The sequence below is a fragment of the Thunnus albacares genome, chromosome 13 (genome assembly GCF_914725855.1).
Source record: "Thunnus albacares chromosome 13, fThuAlb1.1, whole genome shotgun sequence".
Classification (NCBI taxonomy): domain Eukaryota; kingdom Metazoa; phylum Chordata; class Actinopteri; order Scombriformes; family Scombridae; genus Thunnus; species Thunnus albacares.
In genome coordinates this window covers 17,974,264-17,984,676 of record NC_058118.1, presented here as the reverse complement: position 1 = coordinate 17,984,676, position 10,413 = coordinate 17,974,264, and positions in this window count along the sequence as shown.

Below are 10,413 nucleotides of genomic sequence, written 5' to 3'. Positions count from 1 at the left end.
AAGAATCTAAATATCTAAAGTGCCTAAAACTTTTGCACTGTAATGTATATGAAATATGTTACTTTAAATAATATTTTGTGTCAGTCCCCCCCCCAAAAAAAAAAAGTTAAGTTATCCCATTAAAATCCTTAAAATTACATCTACTCCTTCTCCCTCATTTAGAATGACATTATCTATGTGTGCTGGAGGTTTCGAGTTTCTACAAACTCCTGTAAGTTACTGGCCCATGATTGGCTCCAAGCTAGTTGTGATGTTACAAATCATGCACAGGTAGATACAACCCAGATTTACAGTGAGCACAGAGAAACTTTACCCCTTCAGCATGAAAGTGAAAACAGCCTTCTGTTTTCCAACTCTGCGCAGTGAAGCTCAAACATCCAAGTGAAGAAACAAGAAGTAAAACACATTTTCTGAGTGAAGAGGGACTTTAAATAATCTATCAATTATTATTTAGATTTTTACATTATTTTAAAATTCTGACCCTGCAGCAAAGCACACTATAGCCAAAGAGACATTTTACAACCAACCAGTATAATCTGAGTTGCTGTTAAAAAAAGCATCTCAACTGTGTCGATCTTCTCTGTTCTGCCAGCCGACCCTGTTCAATATATGTGCAATATAATGCATTACTCAACACAGAATGTAATATAGTAATGAAATGACTTTTATTCATCCATCTATCTATTAGAGTTGCTGTGGTAACAAGGCAAGGAGAGAAACCCAATCACCTTTTTCCAAAGAAAAGTCCTCCAACTCCTCCAATGGCTCTTCAAGTGCTCCTAGACCAGATGGGAAATGTGTGTCCAAGATCCAAAGTTGAACCTGGAACACCTTCAAAAATGAGAGGGACATGAGCCATCTTTACCATTGACTTCTTCCAATTAAATGGAGTATAGGTTCATACAGAGATCCTGACTCCATCACGTAGCGCGAAACCAATACCCTGCATAGAAACATGATCACTGCCACTTATGTCAGTGATCTCATTCTGTTGGTCATCATAACGGTGCGGGTTGAAACAAAGATTGACCAGAGCTTTGCTTTTCAGTCCTCTTTTTACCCCAACAGTCTCAATCCAAAGCCTATAATATTGCAGTTTCACAATTTTTACAATCTTTTTTGCCTCCACAAATATATTTTTATAGTCTCAGACTTTGACGTGTTGATCATCCCTGATGCACAATAGATTCCAGTCAAAAGGACAACATCATCTGCAAATAACAGAGATGCCATGTTAAATTCTTACCCAAAAGTGATAAACCCAAAAGGTAATAGACCACATTTTAAAAGTTGATCCCCATCTCTGTTCATGCCACAGCAAGCATTCCACATATGTATTGTAGCTGTCGGCTTGTTTGAACTTGTAAGGCAGACGTTGTGATATTACCTCCTTTCTTCTTACACCCTTCTTTTTTCACATCAATAGAACTTTGAGGTTTGACACATTGGTATTCCTTCATCATCGCCTCCTGTGGTTTCAAATTTTGCACTTCAAGGACCTGTCTCGACTTTCCTCTAAAGAAACACTCAGGAGAAAGGTGTTAAAGTAATACCTGGATAAGAACACAACTGGATTCATAAAAGTGAACAAACAAACAGTGACAGCTCTTTAGAAGCAAAGATGTAACATCTTAAAATGAATTGTGCAGATATTTATGAACCAGAGATCAACATGCTCATTTAATAATAATAATAAAATAATAATCCATTGAAGATTATTGGTGTTGACTAGAGGAGGTAAGTCACAAATTCAAGCTTGGCGTGGATTTAACTCCGTGCCATGAATGCTGCTATTAGATTTTTTACCCCTCTGGCATATATGTGGTACATATGAAATTAATAGTGTTAATTAACACCAGAGCAAATCAAATCACGGAAAAAATATGGAAGGGGCTAGTCCATTGTACAATGAACAGATGAGTTATTTCATTGTATGTTGCAGATGATTGTAATCATAGCAAGGAGGATTATTTATTCAGAGTCCTTTACTGTGTCTAAGAGAGCGACTATACTCTGCATTCTTACAGCTGTTGTGTATTTCAAAGCTACTGTACTGCTCAACCCTTCATCTTGATATAAGGCTCATTGTTGAACTAATCAATGCATGGTTTGTTGGAAACGATGAATTGGCTCCAAGAACAAAAAATGTCAACAGAATAAATAATGCAATGAGTGCGTGTATGAACAGTGATTTCTCTTGTACCCCTCCCTCGGCGTTTGACATGTCAGCGGAGGACTGTTTGCTGAGCAGTTTCTCCTTGGATGCACCCATCCAGTTCAGAATCTCCCAACTATGTCAGCCTCAGGATGTCAGGCAGACACCGGAGTCCTTTGTGTGTCCTCTGTGTGTGTGTGTGTGTGAGTGTGTGTGTGCACGTGCACGCACGCACGCATATGCACCCAATTTGACTGTTATCAGCCCATTGAATAGGTATTATCATCACGCATCTGTCCCAAATATGTGGCTAGTAGGGGCCTACTAAACCTATTAGTAGGTTCAGGAGGCTGTTATCATCCATTTATTTCAGTGAGCCAATGATGACAGAGCCTTGTTATCAACATATGCTGTCACATGACTTTCAAGTTTCTTTCTGGGTAAAAAAAAAAAAACAACTAAAAATAGCTGACGTTCCCTTGCAATACTTTAAGATAGTTTTGCAATGCAATATTTTAAGATAGATGCATTTTGATAACATTTCTAGCGAGAAATGTGCATTTTATTTTCATAATCTTCGTTTAGGGATATGATGTTTAGATCGTTAGTTATTATGAAGATCTTTAAGGTCTTTTCTATCGTTGCTATGGTGGTTGCTATGGACGCTGCTATCACTGAAACCACGTAGCTTACATGTTTGAATCATTGTCTTTGCGTTGTGAGTAGTTATGTGTTATTTGTGTTAATTTACGTAACTGAGATGTTGTTCATTTGAAATGAAATGAAGCCTACTCACAGCAGACAACCCAAAACAGGAGTCGAACACACCAAGTCCACCAACAACACAATGCACTTCCTTAACCCTAACCTGCCTTTGCACTAAATTGCATCAAATCTTGTACCTTGGCCATATCAACAGGATGAAGACGAGGTTATCAAACTAGACATTACATTTCGCATCCCTTATTTAATCCCTGCACTCGTCACTTTCATGTATGTCATCGCATACTATACACATCATTTGTAATTGTACCTTTTATAGACAGCATAGTCAGAAATGAAAGTGTTTATTTTTCGTGTTTCAGCTAAGGTATGTTTACACTAAGCTTGTGATTAAGTTACCTGCAGCACCATTTGGTGGTGGAAGCACGTTTCGCCTGCTTCCACAGGGATTCTCTCATTAGATCAGATCATTAGATTAGACAGCTTTATTAATCCCCAGTGGGGAAACTCATTTGCCACCAAATCAACTAATACAGACAACAAACAATATAGACATTGCATTCATAGTACAGAGCAAATAAATAACACCATAAAAAACCATGTGAGACATGATTAACAGCTGAAAGGTGCTGTGGATCTAGACCACAAGTGTACTTTAAAAAATCTGACCGCTGCTGAAACAAAAGACCTTCTGAGTCATTCAGTACAACACTGAGGCATTACTAGTTGCTCACTGAATGAGCTTCTGAGTCTGTTAAAAACACTGTGTGATGAATGGGCTTCGAAATAGAGAGGCATTTTTAGTCATCATGTCATGACATGATGAACTTGTGTTTTTTGTTGTAGTGGATGAATTCACCCTTTCTTCACTGATTATCCGTGAACTGTGATCCCATTATCCCATCGGAAAAATATATGCATTTTTTTTGGTCCCATTCCTACACAGAGGAAGTCCTGTGAGAACCATTTTGACTACTTCTGGACGAGGGAGGATCTCTACAATAGGGATAATCTTCATCTTAAACGCAGGGGAACAAGAATGTTAAACACAAATATCACTTACAATTTGCAAGCCCCCTGACCAGTAGGGAGGATAGGACACAATAGTTACACACATTCCTCCAGATACATATATCAATCCCCTATCCTACACTTTTCAAACCCCAGCTTTCACTATACAGGTTCTCACAAGTATGAGACCCTCTGTCAATAACTCTAATCACCATACCTGTTAATTTAGTCCTCATAAATGTAAGATCTTTAGCAAATAAGACCTTTGTTTTAAATGATTTTATTACAACCTTCAATTTGGATTTTCTATTTCTAACAGAGACCTGGCTTAGGTCTGGTGACATCAGTTTATTCACTGAGCTTTTCCCCTCCAGTTATGTTTTTTAATTCCCCCAGACTCACTGGTCATGGAGGTGGCCTTGCTGTGGCTTTTAAAACTCATTTGAACTGTAGCCTCATGTCAATGGAGAAACCTCCTAGCTTTGAAGTGCAGATGTTCAAAGTCAATTGTGATACCCCTGTCTGCTGTATTGTTATTGTGAATAAAAAGTGGGGTACAATTGTGCCTCATGGGGTTCCTGTTTTAGTTAGGATAATTTCAGATAGTTTGTTATCAAGCCTGACAAACTGAGGTTGAGACAAGAGATAATCTAAGACCTGAGTGATAATTGTGTTGTGCAGTTTAAAATTCATAAATTGTTTAGCTAAAATGTGAAAGGTGTTAGGACTGAAAACATAGATCCTGCATTTCATCATGAAAATAAGGTTAAAAGTAGGCCAAGTCAAACAATTTTACATTGAAGAATTTTTGCCACTATTTCCACAAAAACAGAATAAAATGAATAAATAATAAAATAAAAGAGATAGCCTACTGAACTTTCAAAGGGTTCTGTGATGCTATGCCCAGTGTCCATGAAATGTGAAAATTAAAACTTTAACGTAGGACTAAACCAAATAAATCATTGGAAAGGTCTCAATCTGGAGAGTAACATCATGTCAGTCTGAAGATGATACATAGCTCCTGCTTTGAAATATTGACCTCTGAACCTTAAACCTGGTGCCTGTGTGAAGGCTTATCATTCAACAAGAGCGAGAGCTCTCCTACTACGTCATATGGTTCGTTGATCTGATTGGTTGAAGTTAGCCTGTGATAAATGGTGATAGACAGATGGTTCATCCAGTCACCTGCCAAGTATTTTTTGAAAGTGCCTGCTCTTTTCCAGTTTCCAAGGACGACTTCTCAGACGGCTCTGTGTAACAAACCATCTGTTATGTCAGGTTATCCAACTGGGGACACTGTCAAATATGAAAAGAAGCAATTTTCACTCATTTAATGGTTAGATTTTTTAACTTTGATAACACCAATGTGTCCCCCCCCTCTTAAAATCCCCAGAGATACCCCCAGTTTAATACTGCCAACTTCTAATTATGAGGAATATATCAATGTATTTAAAAACTACAATTCCCATTAGAGATGCGCCATAGAACTTGTTACAAAGCGTACAAATCAGCCAGCATACTTATAGTTCTTCCAGTTACCATAGTATGGTTGTAATTATGTGTATCTCTACTAAATATATCAACAATCTACTACAGCTGAAACATACATTATACTTACATATATATACTTATATTTACATTTGTAATTATGGCCTCCACGTGTTTGTTTAGCACTGTCAGGAATGTAATAAACTGTGTTAAAAAAAAATCAGGTTCGTTGAGAAAGTCTAGAGGACTGTGTACATGAAAGCGCTTGGAGATAGCTTGAGTCAACTACAAGTCCCAAACTGCATTGCCTCAAGAAACTAGACAATCACAAAGCTTCAAATTCTGGATTTCAAATTCAATTCATCCCTTGGGCGCTCTAAAATCTACATTTTTTATTGAAAGAACATCATCAAACAGCTATATAAAACAACACAAATAACATAACAACTCAGATAACTACACGACACAAAGACAATGATTTAATCATGCAAGCTACATCCATAGCAACCACCATAGCAACGACAGAAAGATCTGAAAGAATCTTAATCATAATAACTAACAAACTAAACATCATATACATTCACTGAGCAAAGATTATGAAAATAAAATGCACATTTCTTGCTAGAAATTGTTATCAAAATGCATTTTAATGCCAAAACTATTTTAAAATATTGCATTTTCCACTGAGAATAAAAGGAATGTCAGTCATTTGTTTTGTTTACGCAGGAAGAAACTTGACAGTCACGTGACAGCACATGCCTGATAACAGGCCTTCTGCACCTACTGGGCTCCACCAACATTGGCTCCTTGAAATAAATGGATGATAACAGCCTCCTGAACCTGCTAATAGGCTCGTAGGCCCCTACTAGCCCATATATTTGGGGCAGATGTGTGATGATAGCGCCCATTCAATAGGTCAAATCAGGTGATGTGTGTGTGATGCATGAATCAGGACATACCCCAAGAGTGCCAGTATGCATGTTTGCTGTCAGTGACTATCACAAGATGAGAACATGCTGTCCTTAAAAAAATGTACACACAAACAGATGGAGTGAAAGGATTAAGTAAAGAGACAAATATGTCAAAATAAGTAATAAATCCTTCACAATACTTTCATGTCGCCTTTAATAGAAAAGTGTAAACATCTGCATTAAGATATGCTGCTCGATGAGTTCCCTCAGTGGTTGGTTTGTGTGTCTGGAGACGTCGGGAAGCATATCCTCCAGTTTCTTGACATTTTCAAAGGAATTACTCTTGTGTCAGGAGAAGTGATATAAAGTATTAGTTTCTAAAAATATGTCCTAACCTCTGACTTTGTATGTCCTCAATTTTGTGACATTTAAAGTAAAGTGAAAAGACCTTGTATTTGTAAATGAGTAAACAAGGTGAACTTTTGCATCAAAGTCTGATGGTACAGAGCTGTCCAGACATGGCAGCCAGATCACATCAGGTTTTAGAGAGATAACATTTTTTTGTGGACTGCTGCCTGGTGAGCACCACAGATGGAACATTTTATGTCCTTCTATCTATTTTTGTTTTATTCCAATAAAAATGTTAGAATGATGGACCTTTTTTTTTTTTTTACCAATCTCTTTTTATTTGTTGACATTTAGTGAGCAAAGAAGCAACACAGTTCATATATCTGGTTGTTTGATTGGTTGATTGTCCATTGATTTCTCTAGTGTCCCTCAGGCATTGGATGCTTCTGGTTAAGGACTGCACTTGTTTAAGTTTTCCCTTGGATGCACCCATCCAGTCAGTCACGTCATCCTCAGGACTGCAAGACAGACAACAGTACTTCATGTGTTTGATGTGTGTGTGTGTGTGTGTGTGTGTGTGTGTGTGGGTGTGTGTGTGTGTGTGAAAGAGAGAGAGATGGAGGAAGAGTTCCTGTGCTCTGTGTGTGCAAGTCTTGTGCAAATCAGAACATATCTATATCCACCGCATGTTATTGTGACTGTCAGAGTAAGATCCTGATTCAACGGAGCAAACCTGTCATGCAGCGAGAATGAAATCAGATGGATGGATAGAGAGAGAAGAAGAGTGAGAGAGGAGCCCTTCTCTGGTTATATATCTCATGTGACCTGCTGATTGATTCACAAATCGCTTTACTTGTAAATACATTCATTAGATCTGATCTTACTGCGCAATCACATATGGTTTATAATTCAACGGTAAGCTGTTACACAAGTAACAGCTTACGTTGTGTCAACGGGAAAATATCATGAATATACTGTAGAATTGACTGCCAGGGTATATCAGAGACACTCCTGGTATCTAAGGTTGCCATATGGAACATAACACACAGTATTTTTGCACACTGATGAATAATAACAGCTTTTCCTGTTGAAGTGTTTGTGTGTTGTCTTAGCCTTTCCAGGTGACTGAACAAATTAAGCAAATCAACTAAAAAAAAGAAGAAAAAAAAGTGCAGGGTTCCTTAAGGCAGATGTGATTAAATGCCACAAATTACACAATTTATCTACTAGCACTGAAAGAACAGCAGAATCAGAAATGTCAGCTCTGTTAACTTCAAATGTTATTTTGTGCTCTAACTAGTAATGCTGTCTTCAAATGTCTTCATATCTGTACGTTTCAATCTGAATGTATTTTTCCCAAAGAAAAAAACATTGGCAAGAGCTGCTATTCCAAGTAGCTAATGATTAGATCATCACTCTTGAAGCCGGGCGTGATGAAAAAATAATGCTACTAGTTCTATGTGTCATTAATATACTGTATATTATTGTTAGGTAAACGTAAATGATTTCACTCTGTTAGGTGTGAACACACTGATAGCCTGGCTGCCTGAAATGTACATATTCTCCGTCACAGTTCATTTCATCAAAGCCTGCTGGGCTTTAATGAAATAGTTTTTTTCTCCTGAGCGTAAATTAAGTGAAACCATTTGTTTCAGGTTGGACCTGAAGAAATGTGTTGTTACTCCCTGTAGTAAGAGCTGTATGAGAGGATAACTGTACCTCAAAGCTGCAGCATCAACCACTGAAAAGTTTTGTTGTGTTTCACCAAACTTTCAGTTGTGTGTTACAGTTTTAGTTGTCAAATAAATATGGCAAATTTATTGGTGATTACATGACAGATGCACATTTGTTTGTTGTGTCTGATCAACAGTATGTTTATGTACACTACATACGTATGTTAAATCCTACATTATTTACAGCCATGTTCACTAGGTTGCAGTCTTCTTCCCTGCCTTTGTTGGTGCATTGCTGCATTTCTTGGCACATTGCTGAGTTTCTTGGCATATTACAGCCATCTGTAGATCACTGGAATAGTTGGAAACCTCTGGCAGGACTGTGTATTGCATCCTTATGCATGTACACAAGACAAACAAAACAGGGACCCATTTGTAAAACATAACTCCATAGCATTACCAGAGATTAGAAACTCCGCGGGTTTCTGACCAGATGGTCCCTCTGAAGTTGGTAGAGATCAAAAACAGAGCTAAAAGGAGAGTAAATATTGGACTTATGCACATTTGCAAGGTGGCCAGAAATACTATTCCACATGAATGTCACGTCGCCTTTCATCACAATTTGGTCACATCACTATGAAACAGGTTTACGTATGTATGGAGCAGTTCATGGAACCATTGTTACAAATTCTCAGCCTCAGTGCTTTCTTTTCGTGTGTTGTATAAATTTGTTTTTCAGTGGAGAGTGAGAGCTCTCTTTTCTTTGTGAGAATCTTTGAAAGCCTCCAGCGTTGCCAGATGTATAATAATTACTGTATTTGTACAATAATTTTTCCCTCTGTATGATGTACGATCAATAATGCCAAAAGTCCCATAATGTATGATAATTTGATCGTTTTGTGACAGTATTAGTAGTTGTAATCAGTGTAGGCTATCTTATTTTAATTCATTTCCCAACACGATCAGGATAATAAAATATGGATCCTACATCTGTGTTTATGCATATCTTCTCATGTGACCTCTTTCCAGCTCATTTGGCTCACTCATTTGAAGAGGGCTTGCATGAGAGATAGCTTATTGCTTCATCCATGTGAAAAAAAACAAAGAAAATAAGTGCTGAATCAGACCGATGGAGTTATTTATTTAATTTCCACGTAGGCTACAACTCGTGTTGTTATAGTTTACTATTATAGCCTGTAGTTTATTGAACAGCTATGCCTTTGTTTCAATGTGGGACTTTTTTTTTCTTGTTTTATGTATTTCAAAATACAATAATTATAAGGCTCTGGTACAATACTTTAACATTTCCCATTTGGCAATTCTGGGACGGTTGATGTTGGCAGCGGAGCTTCGTTCCTCCTCGTCCTCCAACCTTTGTGAAATTTTGTGAAACTCTGTGAAATTCATGTGTTCAGATCAGTGACCTTAGATAACCTTTGCTTGTTAGTTTACTGTTTAAGGCTTTAGCTTTAATGCTAATGTTTTCTTTGTACATTTTGTGAATAGCTTTGACACTTTGCATGAGGCAGTAGGGGGTGAATCACCATTTTCACTTGAACGAGAACATAGATCATTGGGTTACGTAGAACAGGAACACCCAATAGCTACTGGCCGCCTTTTTTTTTTGCCCAGTAATGTTAGTGACTGCTGCAGAAGACCCGTCTCGACTGCTGTATTATCCAGTTCATTCAAGATGGTGACAAGAGTGGCTATGCATTTGGTTATAAATATGATTTAACTCACTTTTTGTCACATTCATTTTACCACATACCATTTACCATTTACCATCGATTGAAAAATCGAGCAAACTAACAATTGCTCAGTGTTACATTAACATAAGTAATTTGTACCAACTTGATCTTAACAATGTGTTAGCTAGCAAGCAATTCAACATCCATGGATGCCAATAATGTAATGCTGGTAGCAAAACCTTTGAATGTGAACTGTGTTCGAATGAATTCTATGCTATTACACAGAACAACCTGGTTACACACTTGACAATTTTTTGTAGATGAACATATTTCTGGTTTGGTGTTGATAATCAGACATTTTATAACTTGATTAAACAAGTTGTTACAACTGTCCTTTGTTGTTGTAACTTTTA